The sequence below is a fragment of the Arachis hypogaea genome, chromosome 20, assembly GCF_003086295.3.
Source record: "Arachis hypogaea cultivar Tifrunner chromosome 20, arahy.Tifrunner.gnm2.J5K5, whole genome shotgun sequence".
Classification (NCBI taxonomy): domain Eukaryota; kingdom Viridiplantae; phylum Streptophyta; class Magnoliopsida; order Fabales; family Fabaceae; genus Arachis; species Arachis hypogaea.
Window position 1 is genome coordinate 53,864,342 of NC_092055.1, and position 13,318 is coordinate 53,877,659.

General features: G+C 36.1%; 1 non-coding gene across 1 annotated transcript; it reads left to right on the forward strand.

The window, feature by feature from the left end:
• Positions 1–7,005: 7,005 nt before the first annotated feature.
• LOC112786963 (small nucleolar RNA R71) lies at positions 7,006–7,113 on the forward strand. The gene has a single exon (XR_003194404.1). It is a non-coding gene; the product is annotated as a small nucleolar RNA R71 (small nucleolar RNA).
• The last annotated feature ends 6,205 nt before the right edge of the window (positions 7,114–13,318 follow it).

Here is a 13,318-nt window from a genome sequence, read left to right on the forward strand (position 1 = left end):
ACAAATTAAAGTAACCTTTTGAGTTGAATTTGGTCACGAAACAAAACTAAAGTAACAAATTACCAAATTCAATTCACAAATTGGAATTCAATTAACACACAAATTTTTAGAAATTTTGGCAGCATTCTGGCAGTAAATAGGATGTTTCTGAATTTAAACAAACAGTAAAATCAATCCATATGAACTCACTAAAATTAAATCATCACTAATCATGATCAATTTATATAAACTAAATGGCAGCAAGTGAAAATGGCAATCAGCAGCAATATAAAAATTAGTATAATAAGGCCATCATCATCATTGTTTAATCAAAACAAGGCATGAAATCAGCCATTAACAAGGATAAAGCAGCAGTATAAAATTTGAAACAGTAATGCAACAACCATCATTTTTCAATTAAAACCGCTCAGAAAACCATTCATTCCAGGCATCAGCAGCAACCCAAAAGTTCAACCTAAATCCACTATAATTCAGATAAAACTTCCTAACCACCTATAATCCACTAAGCATGCATAACTAAACCGACTAATTTAACAAAAACTGAACAAACTAATAAAACTAAGAAAATGTAAACAGGAAAAAAATTGAGAACCTGTAGAAGAAGCAGAAACAGAAAATGGCAAGGGGAGGAAGAATGGAGGCAGAGCAGTGTCAACCCAGAGGCAGCTATTGGTGGCGCATGATGGAGGATGAGCGTAGAAACAGGGGAACAGTGGCGTTTTTGTTCTGGTTGTGAAGACAGAGGAGGGCAAAAATGGAAGAAGAAGAAAATAGGAGAAAGGGAAAGAAGGAGGTGTTTTCTTCACTGTGTCTCTATACAAAGATACTAATTATATAACATCCCTCTTATTGATTTATAAGATATTTAATTAAAAAAAAAGAACAAATTAAAGTAACCTTTTGAGTTAAATTTGGTCACAAAACAAAACTAAACAAATTACCAAATACAATTCATAAATTGGAATTCAATTAAAACACAAATTTTTAGAAATTTCGGCAGCATTCTGGCAGTAAATAGGACGTTGCTGAATTTAAACAAATAGCAAAATCAACCCATATGAACTCACTAAACTCAAATCAGCACTAATCATGATCAATTTATATGAATTAAACGGCAGCAAGCGAAAATGGCAATCAGCAACAATATAAAAATTAGCATAATAAGGCTATCATTATCATTGCTTAATCAAAACAAGGCATGAAATCAGCCATTAACAAGGATAAAGTAGCACTATACAATTTGAAACAGTAATGCAACAATGGTGCACGAAATTGCAATCATCAATAATGGCACCAAAGACTTGGTGATCTCAAATGTGAATCACACTTTGTCACAACTTCGCACAACTAACCAGCAAGTGCACTGGGTCGTCCAAGTAATAAACCTTACGTGAATAAGGGTCGATCCCACGGAGATTGTTGGCTTGAAGCAAGCTATGGTCACCTTGTAAATCTCAGTCAGGTGGATTTAAATGGTTATGGTGAATTGACAATAAAAAACATAATTAAAATATAAACTAGGATAGAGATACTTATGTAATTCATTGGTGAGAATTTCAGATAAGCGTATAGAAATGCTTTTGTTCCTCCTGAACCTCTGCTTTCCTGCAGTCTTCATCCAATCATTCCTACTCCCTTCCATGGCAAGCTGTATGTAGGGCATCACCGTTGTCAATGGCTACATCCTATCCTCTCTGTGAAAATGGTCCAATGCACTGTCACTGCATGGCTAATCATCTATCGGTTCTCGATCATACTGGAATAGGATTTACCATCCTTTTGCGTCTGTCACTACGCCCAGCACTCGCGAGTTTGAAGCTCGTCACAGCCATCCCTTCCCAGATCCTACTCGGAATACCACAGACAAGGTTTAGACTTTCTGGATCTCGGGAATGGCCATCCATGGGTTCTAACTTATACCACGAAGACTCTAATATCTCGGACTCTGTCCCCTGTATTAGATATCTAAGAGATACTCATTCTATATCATCTTCATGTAGAACGGAAGTGGTTGTCAGGCACGCGTTCATAGGTAAGAATGGTGATGAGCGTCACATAATCATCACATTCATCATGTTCTTGGGTGCGAATGAATATCTTAGAATAGGAATAAGCTTGAATTGAATAGATAAACAATAGTACTTTGCATTAATTCATGAGGAACAGTAGAGCTCCACACCTTAATCTATGGTGTGTAGAAACTCTACCGTTGAAAATTCATAAGAGCAAGGTCCAGGCATGGACGAGAGGCCAGCCCCCATGATATAAGAAGTAAACATCCCAAGATGTTTAATACAATAGTAAAAAGACCTATTTATGCTAAACTAGTTACTAGGGTTTACAGAGATAAGTAAATGATGCAAAAATCCACTTCTGGGGCTCACTAGGTGTGTGCTTAGGCTGAGCATTGAAGCTTTCACGTGGAGAGGTCTTTCTTGGAGTTGAACGCCAGTTTATAACCTGTTTCTGGCGTTTAACTCCACCTTGCAACCTGTTTCTGGCGTTTAACTCCAGAATGCAACATAGAACTGGCGTTGAATGCCAGTTTGCGTCATCTAAACTCGAGCAAAGTATAGACTATTATATATTTCTGGAAAGCCCTGGATGTCTACTTTCCAACGCAATTGAGAGCGTGCCATTTGGAGTCTTGTAGCTCCAGAAAATCCACTTTGAGTGCAGGGAGGTCAGAATCCAACAGCATCTGCAGTCCTTCTTCAACCGCTGAATCTGATTTTTGCTCAAGTCCCTCAATTTCAGCCAGAAAATACCTAAAATCATAGAAAAACACACAAACTCATAGTAAAGTCCATAAATGTGAATTTTATTTAAAAACTAATAAAAATATACTAAAAACTAACTAAATCATATTAAAAACTATGTAAAAACAATGCCAAAAAGCGTATAAATTATCCGCTCATCACAACACCAAACTTAAATTGTTGCTTGTCCCCAAGTAACTGAAAATCAAATAGGATAAAAAGAAGAGAATATACTATAAATTCCAAAATATCAATGAAACTTAGCTCCAATCAGATGACCGGGACTAGTAGTTTTTTGCCTCTTGAATAGTTTTGGCATCTCACTTTATCCCTTGAAGTTCAGAATGATTGGCATCTATAAGAACTTAGAATTCAGATAGTGTTATTGATTCTCCTAGTTCAGTATGTTGATTCTTGAACACAGCTACTTTATGAGTCTTGGCCGTGGCCCTAAGCACTTTGTTTTCCAGTATTACCACCGGATACATAAATGCCACAGACACATAACTGGTTGAACCTTTTCAAATTGTGACTCAGCTTTGCTAAAGTTCCCAATTAGAGGTGTCTAGGGTTCTTAAGCACACTCTTTTTTTGCTTTGGACCTTGACTTTAACCGCTCAGTCTCAAGTTTTCACTTGACACCTACACGCCACAAGCACATGGTTAGGGACAGCTTGGTTTAGCCGCTTAGGCCAGGATTTTATTCCTTTAGGCCCTCCTATCCACTGATGCTCAAAGTCTTGGATCCTTTTTATTACCCTTGCCTTTCGGTTTTAAGGGCTTTTGGCTTTTTCTGCTTGGTTTTTGGTTTAAAGAGCTTTTGGCTTTTTCTGCTTGCTTTTTCTTTCTCTTTCTCTTTTTTTTCGCCATTTTTTTTCTTTTTTTTTTTTGCAAGACTTTATATTCACTGCTTTTTCTTGCTTCAAGAATCAATTTTATGATTTTTCAGATCATCAAACAATATTTCTCCTTTTTCCTTATTCTTTCAAGAGCCAACATATTTAACATTCATAAACAACAAATTCAAAAGACATATGCACTGTTCAAGCATTCATTCAGAAAACAAAAAGTATTGTCACCACATCAAAATAATTAAACTAGTTTCAAGGATGAATTCGAAACCATCTACTTCTTGTTCTTTTATTTTTAGAACAGTTTTCATTTTAAGAGAGGTGATGGATTCATAGGACATTCATAGCTTTAAGACATAGACACCTAAACACTAATGATCATATAGTAAAGACACAAACATAAATAAAACATAAAGCATAGTAAATGAAAAACAGGAAAATAAGAACAAGGAGATTAAGGAATGGGTCTACCTTAGTGAGGGTGACGTCTTCCTCTTCTTGAAGAACCAATGGTACTCTTGAGCTCCTCTATGTCTCTTCCTTGTCTTTGTTGCTCCTTCCTCATAGCTCTTTGATCTTCTCTAATTTCATGGAGGATGATGGTGTGATTTTAGTGCTCCATCCTTAGTTGTCCCATGTTGGAGCTTAATTCTCCTAGGAAAGTGTTGATTTGCTCCCAATAGTTTTGTGGAGGAAAATACATCCCTTGAGGTATCTCAGGGATTTTATGGTGAAGAATTTCCTCATGCTCTTGTTGAGGTCCATAAGTAGGCTCTCTTGTTTGCTCCATCCTTTTCTTAGTGATGAGCTTTTGAGATGAATCTCTCCATCTCCCATGACTCAGAGGTGGAAGCTTTTGTCTTCCCTTTCGCCTTTCTAGAGGTTTCTCTAGCCTTAGGTGTCATAAATGGTTATGGAAAAACAAAAAGCAATGCTTTTACCACACCAAACTTAGAAGGTTTGCTCGTCCCCGAGCAAAAAAAGAAAGAAAGTAGTAAAAGAAGAAGAAAATGGAGGAGATGGAGGGAGAAGGTGTATTCGGCCAAGGAGGGTTTTAGGTGGTTATGATGTGTGAAAAGGAAGGAGTGATGGATTGAATTTGAGTGGGTGGGTGTAGGTAGGTTGTATGATGGTTTTGGAGGAGTAATGGAGGTGATTGGTGGAAGTTATTTGGGGAAGAGAGTTATGAAAAGGTGTGAAGAGGATAGAAGAAGAGGTGGGGTATATGGGGATCCTGTGGGGTCCACAGATCTAGTGGGGCCAAGGACTTAATATCCCTGCTCCAATTAGGCGTGTAAAACGCCCTTGCTGTGCAATCCTGGCGTTTAACGCCAGACTGTTGCCTGTTTCTGGCGTTAAACGCCCAAATGTAGCCTATTTCTGGCATTTAACGCCTGGTAGATGCTTGTTTCTGGCGTTAAACGCCAGCTTGGTGCTTGTTTCTAGCGTTAAACGCCAGACAAATGCTTGTTTCTGGCGTTTAAATGCCAGAATGCTCCTCCTCCAGGGTGTGCTATTTTTAATGCTGTTTTTCATTTTGTTTTTGATTTTTTAGTAGTTTTTGTGACTCCACATGATCATCAACCTAATAAAACACGAAAATAATAAATAAAAATAAAATAGACATAATTAAATAACATTGGGTTGCCTCCCAACAAGCGCTTCTTTAATGTCAATAGCTTGACAGTGAGCTCTCATGGAGCCTCACAGATGTTTAGAGCATTGTTGGAACCTCCCAACACCAAACTTAGAGTTTGAATGTGGGGGTTCAACACCAAACTTAGAGTTTGGTTGTGGCCTCCCGACACCAAACTTAGAGTTTGACTGTGGGGGCTTTGGTTGACTCTACAGTGAGAGAAGCTTTTCATGCTTCCTCTCCATGGTTACAGAAGGAGATCCTTGAGTTTTAAACACAAGGTTGTCCTCATTCAGTTGAAGGACCAATTCTCCTCTGTCCACATCAATCACAGCTCTTGCTGTGGCTAGGAAGGGTCTTCCAAGGATGATGGATTCATCCTCATCCTTTCCAGTGTCTAGGATTATGAAATCAGCAGGGATGTAAAGGCCTTCAACCTTTACTAGCACGTCCTCTACTTGTCCATAAGCCTATTTTCTTGAGTTGTCTACCATCTCTAATGAGATTCTGGCAGCTTGCACCTTAAAGATCCCAAGTCTTTCCATTACAGAGAGTGGCATTAAGTTTATTCCTAATACTAGGTCACACAGAGCCTTCTTAAAGGTCATGGTGCCTATGTTACAGGGAATTAGGAATTTACCAGGATCCTGTTTCTTTTGAGGTAAATTCTGCCTATCCAATGCATTTAGTTCATTGGTGAGCAAGGGAGGTTCATCTTCCCAAGTCTCATTACCAAATAATTTGGCATTCAGCTTCATGATTGCACCAAGGTACTTAGCAACTTGCTCTTCAGTAACTTCTTCATTCTCTTCAGAAGAAGAATACTCATCAGAGCTCATGAAGGGCAGAAGGAGGTTCAATGGAATCTCTATGGTCTCTAGATAAGCCTCATATTCCTTTGGTTCCTCAAAGGGAAACTCCTTATTGGTCATTGAACGTCCCAGGATGTCTTCCTTACTAGGATTCACGTCCTCCTCCTCCCTTGTAGGTTCGGCCATGATGGTCAAATCAATGGCCTTGCACTCTCTCTTTGGATTTTCTTTTGTATTGCTTGGGAGAGTACTAGGAGGAGTTTCAGTGACTCTTTTACTCAGCTGACCCACTTATGCCTCCAAATTTCTAATGGAGGACCTTGTTTCATTCATGAAACTTAAAGTGGCCTTAGATAGATCAGAGACTATATTTGCTAAGCTAGATGGATTCTGCTCAGAATTCTCTGTCTGTTGCTGAGTGGATGATGGAAAAGGCTTGCTATTGCTAAACTTATTTCTTCCACCATTGTTAAAGCCTTGTTGAGGCTTTTTTTGATCCTTCCATTAGAAATTTGGTTGATTTCTCCATGAGGGATTATAGGTGTTTCCATAGGGTTCACCCATGTAATTCACCTCTACTATTGCAGGGTTCTCAGGATCATAAGCTTCTTCTTCAGAAGATGCCTCCATAGTACTGTTGGATGATTCCTTCAATCCATTCAGACTCGAGAGATCATATTGATTTGCTGAGTCAGTATTTTGTTCTGAGCCAATATGGCATTCAAAGTATCAATTTCAAGAACTCCCTTCCTCTGAGGCGTTCCATTACTCACAGGATTCCTTTCAGAAGTGTACATGAACTGGTTATTTGTAACTATGTCAATGAGTTCTTGAGCTTCTGCAGGCGTTTTCCTTAGGTGAATGGATCCACCTGCAGAATGGTCCAATGACATCTTTGATAACTCAGACAGACCATCATAGAATATATCCAAGATGGTCCATTCTGAAAGCATGTCAGAAGGACACTTTTTGGTCAGTTGCTTATATCTCTCCCAAGCTTCATAGAGGGATTCACCTTCTTTCTGTTTGAAAGTTTGAACATCCACTCTAAGCTTGCTAAGCTTTTGAGGAGGAAAGAACTTGGCTAAGAAAGCCGTGACCAACTTATCCCAAGAGTTCAGGCTATCTTTAGGTTGAAAGTCCAACCATATTCTAGCTCTGTCTCTTATAGCAAACGGGAAAAGCATAAGCCTGTAGACCTCGGAGTCAACCCCATTGGTCTTAATAGTATCACAGATCTGCAAGAATTCAGTTAAGAACTGAAAAGGATCTTCTGATGGAAGTCCATGAAACTTGCAGTTCTGTTGCATCAGAGAAACTAATTGAGGCTTTAGCTCAAAATTATTTGCTCCAATGGCAGGGATTGAGATGCTTCTTCCATGTAAATTGGAATTTGGTGCAGTAAAGTCACCAAGCATCTTCCTTGCATTGTTATTATTTTCGGCCATGTCTCCTTCTTTTTCGAAAATTCTTGTCAGATTTTCTCCAGAGATTGTGCTTTAGCTTCCCTTAGCTTCCTCTTCAGAGTCCTTTCAGGTTCAGGATCAGCTTCAACAAGAATGTTCTTATCCTTGTTCCTGCTCATATGAAAAAGAAGAAAACAGAAAAGAAGAGGAATCCTCTTTGTCACAGTATAGAGATTCCTTTATGTGAGTAGAAGAAGAAAAGAAATTTGAACGCAGAAAGAGGGAGAGGGTTTGAATTTTTAAGAAGAAGAGAAGTGTTAGTAGATAAATAAATAATTAGGAGGAGGTGAGAGAGAAGAATTTTCAAAAATAATTGAAAAGAAAAGAAAAATATTTTTGTTTTTAAATTTAAAATTAAAGTTAAAATTCAAAAATTAAGAAAGGAAAATAAAATTAAATCAAATTAACATTTAAAACAAATAGTTAATTAAAAAGGAATTTTGAAAAAGAGGGAAGGGATTTTGAAAAAGAAAATAAAATTAAATCAAATTAACATTTAGAGAGAGAGAGTTAGTTAGGTAGTTTTGAAAAAGATAAGAATCAAACAAAAAGTTAAGTAGTTAATTGAAAAGATTCGAAATCAAATTTTGAAAAGATAAGAAGTTAGAAAAGAAGTTAGAGAAGATTTTGAAATTGATTTTGAAAAAGATGTGATTGAAACTTATTTTGAAAAGATTTGAAAAAGAAATTTAAAAAGATTTGATTTTGAAAATTAAAGTTGATTACTTGACTAACAAGAAACAAAAAGATATGATTTAAAATTTAAAGATTAAACCTTTCTTACTAGGCAAGTAACAAACTGAAAATTTTTTTGAATCAATCACATTAATTGTCAGCATTAATTTTGAAAATATGAAATAAAAATAAGATAAAGATTTTGAAAATGAATTTGAAATTTTCGAAAATCATAAAAGAAAAATGAAAAAGGTTTGATTTTTGAAAAAGATTTAAAAAAGATAGAATTTTTAAATTGAAAATTTGATTTGACTCATAAGAAACAACTAGATTTTAAAATTTTTTTTGAAAAAGTCAACTCAAATTTTCGAAAATTTATGAGAGAAAAAGGAAAAGATATTTTTTTATTTTTGAATTTTTAATGATGAGAGAGGAAAACACAAAATTGAAACAAAACATGAAAATTATGAATCAAAACAACTAATACATGCAAGAACACTATGAATGTCAAGATGAACACCAAAAACACGTTGAAGATCAAGATGACTTATTTTTAAAAATTTTTTATGAAAAAAAAAACATGCAAGACACCAAACTTAGAAATTTTTAATTTTTAGACACTAAGAATGCAAGAATGCATGTGAGAAACAAGAAAAGACACAAAACAAGACAAACCAAAGATCAAACAAGTAAAATAAACAAGAACAACTTGAAGATTAAGAAAGAACAATGAACACAAATTCGAAAATTTAAAAGAAAATAAAAACATGCAATTGACACCAAACTTAAAATTTGACTCAAGACTCAAAGAAGAAACACAAAATTATTTTTGGTTTTATGATTTTATTAATTTTTTTGGTATTTTTCGAAAATTAATTGGAAAAAGAAAAATAAGGATTTCAAAATTTTTAATAAGAATTCCAGGAATCTTGCAATATTAGTCTAAAGCTCCAGTCCAGGAATTAGACATGGCTTACTAGCCAGCCAAGCTTTCAGTGAAAGCTCCGGTCCAAAACACTAGACATGGCCAATGGCCAGCCAAGCTTCAGCAGATATTGCCTACCTCCCATGTATACAACAACTATGTGTGTAACTGCCAAATGGGTGAAGATCAACAAGCTCTTGTGATGATAAGTTGAAACCCCAGTCCAAAAGATTAGACATGGCTTACAGCCAGCCAGGATTCAACAAATCATCATGAAACACTAGAATTCATTCTTAAAAATTCTGAAGAAAAATATATTTTTGAAAATATTTATTTTTAATTTTTTTCGAAATTAAGAATAATAAAAGCAAAAAGCTTAAAATTAAAATAAATTTACCTAATCTGAGCAACAAGATGAACCGTCAGTTGTCCAAACTGAAACAATCCCCGGCAACGGCGCCAAAAACTTGGTGCACGAAATTGCGATCATCAACAATGGCACCAAAGACTTGGTGCTCTCAAATGTGAATCACACTTTGTCACAACTTTGCACAACTAACCAGCAAGTGCACTGGGTCGTCCAAGTAATAAACCTTACGTGAGTAAGGGTCGATCCCACAGAGATTGTCGGCTTGAAGCAAGCTATGGTCACCTTGTAAATCTCAGTCAGGAGGATTTAAATGGTTATGGTGAATTGACAATAAAAACATAATTAAAATATAAACTAGGATAGAGATACTTATGTAATTCATTGGTGAGAATTTTAGATAAGCGTATAGAGATGCTTTTGTTCCTCCTGAACCTCTGCTTTCCTGCAGTCTTCATCCAATCATTCCTACTCCCTTCCATGGCAAGCTGTATGTAGGGCATCACCATTGTGAATGGCTACATCCCATCCTCTCTGTAAAAATGGTCCAATGCACTGTCACTGCATGGCTAATCATCTGTCGGTTCTCGATCATACTGGAATAGGATTTACCATCCTTTTGCGTCTGTCACTACGCCCAGCACTCGCGAGTTTGAAGCTCGTCACAACCATCCCTTCCTGGATCCTACTCGGAATACCACAGACAAGGTTTAGACTTTCTGGATCTTGGGAATGGCCATCCATGGGTTCTAACTTATACCACGGAGACTCTAATATCTCGGACTCGGTCCCCTGTATTAGATATCTAAGAGATACTCATTCTATCTCATCTTCATGTAGAACGGAAGTGGTTGTCAGGCACGCGTTCATAGGTGAGAATGGTGATGAGCGTCACATAATCATCACATTCATCATGTTCTTGGATGCGAATGAATATCTTAGAATAGGAATAAGCTTGAATTGAATAGATAAACAATAGTACTTTGTATTAATTCATGAGGAACAGCAGAGCTCCACACCTTAATCTATGGTGTGTAGAAACTCTACTGTTGAAAATACATAAGAGCAAGGTCCAGGCATGGCCGAGAGGGCAGCCCCCATGATCTAAGAACTAAACGTCCCAAGATGTCTAATACAATAGTAAAAAGACCTATTTATGCTAAACTTGTTACTAGGGTTTACAGAGATAAGTAAATGATGCAAAAATCCACTTCTGGGGCTCACTAGGTGTGTGCTTGGGCTGAGCATTGAAGCTTTCATGTGGAGAGGTCTTTCTTGGAGTTGAACACCAGTTTATAACTTGTTTCTGGCGTTTAACTCCACCTTGCAACCTGTTTCTGGCGTTTAACTCCAGAATGCAACATGGAACTAGCGTTGAGCTCCAGTTTGCGTCATTTAAACTCGGACAAAGTATAAACTATTATATATTTCTGGAAAGCCCTGGATATCTACTTTCCAATGCAATTGAGAGCGCGCCATTTGGAGTTCTGTAGCTCCAGAAAATCCACTTTGAGTGCAGGGAGGTCAGAATCCAACAGCATCTGCAGTCCTTCTTCAACCTCTGAATCTGATTTTTGCTCAAGTCCCTCAATTTCAGCTAGAAAATATCTGAAATCACAGAAAAACACACAAACTCATAGTAAAGTCCAGAAATGTGAATTTTATTTAAAAACTAATAAAAATATACTAAAAACTAACTAAATCATATTAAAAACTATGTAAAAACAATGCCAAAAAGCGTATAAATTATCCGCTCATCAAACAACCATCATGTATCAATTAAAATAGCTCAGAAAACCATTCTTTCCAGGCATCAGCAGTAACCCAAAAGTTCAACCTAAATCCACTACAATTCAATTAAAACTTCCTAACCACCTATAATCCACTAAGCATGCATAACTAAACTGACTAATTTAACAAAAACTGAACAAACTAATTAAACTAAGAAAATTTAAACAGGAAAAAAATTGAGAACCTATAGAAGAAGCAGAAATAGAAAATGGCAAGGGGAGGGAGAATGGAGGCAGAGCAGTGTCGACCCAGAGGTGGCTACTGGTGGTGCACGGTGGAGGATGAGCACAGAAACAAGGGAATAGTGGCATTTTTGTTCTGGTTACGAAGACAGGGGAGGGAAAAAGTGGAAGAAGAAGAAAAGAGGAGAAAGGGAAAGAAGGAGGTGTTTTCTTAACTCTTGTTTTCCTTCTTCAAGCAAGTTATAAAACTTTTTTGCATCTTCATTTGGCCCATCACCATCTTTATCTCCTTCAAGCACATGCCAAAACGTCTCGTTTAGCAGCCCATGAATGTCGTCAACAAATCCTTCATGGACTTCAACCTCATCGGAATCACTATCCATGTGACTTATTCTTTCGCTTTGATGAACCCACACAGTGTAACTTTTTTGAAATCCCTTAGTTATTAAATGATCATAAACTTCATCCCTTCACCCGCAACTAAAGTTATTACATATAGAACAAGGACAAAGAATTTCTTGTCCTTGTGGTCTACTTTTAGAAAAGGCAAAGTCCAAAAATGAATTAACACCATATTGGCAACCCTCAGTATGTCTCGGTAAACTAGTCCATCCTTTGTCCATTACTTTGTCAACTAAAATAAAAGACACGGACATATGTTTTAGACTAACTATAAGTGATTCTTTTTAATCAAGAGCTTATTGCTTCTAAATAATTTCTAGAAGTCAACCACACATGTTCAAAAGAGAACATCTCAACCAATCATGAGACTAACAATTTGTATCTAACAAACTATGCAAAGAAGCTTACGAAATCATTTAATCACTAAATATTCTTTACAATTAAATGTTCAAACAAATTTAAAAAGATAATATATTAAATGATTTACTTGTAGTGTAGCTCAATGTCTAAGGTAATCGCAGCTACAGAGAGACCCACTATTTGATTCCCTTTTTCTGGTTTTAAAAAGACAAACTACAACAGCAACAAAGAATAAAAATATAAGTAATTCATAACCAGATTTTTTAACAAAAATTTCACTTTTAAAACCAGTTTTTAGAAATCCGATTTTCAAAAGTGATATATAACTAAAAAATCAAACAGTACCCAACTAGCCAAAATTGGGTTAAAAATTTAAAACAATAACCATAGCTAACATGCTAAGAATATCTCTATAATTTAATAGCACAGTGAATCAAAAAAGAAAAAGAAAATAGTGTAACTGCATTGTATGCATATAGCAGATGGTGGCACAGCAGAGGTGTCATACCCATAGATTTTATATGCAAACCTACTAAACAGCCATTGGATAGAGATAAACAAAGATGCAAAACATAAACATAGAATATTCTCACTGCATTTTTCACCATCCAAAAATTTTGTGAAGTTTGTATAAGAAAAACATAGATTATTATTAGTAATGGACTATGATAATTCAAATAGTTGCCGAGTAGCTAATGCTACCTATAAAAGAAGTGCCAATAAGCCACAAACCACCACTGACAGATATATAATAATGAAAGTTACAAAGATATAATAGATGTCATGGAGTTCCACATACAGACATTTCCTAAACCTCCTTTTGAAATTTTTTAAATGAAAGAAATCATATGATGTGAATTGTTTTGGATAACAAAAAATTGTTTTCAATACTACATAAGTGATATATAACTGAAAAACCAAACAATACCCAACTAGCCAAAATTGGGTTAAAAAATTAAAACAAAAACCATAGCTAAGCTGCTAAGCATATCTCTATAATTTAATAGCACAATGAATCAAAAAAGAAAAAGAAAATAGTGTAACTGCATTGCATGCATATAGCAGATGGTGGCACAGCAGAGATGTCATACC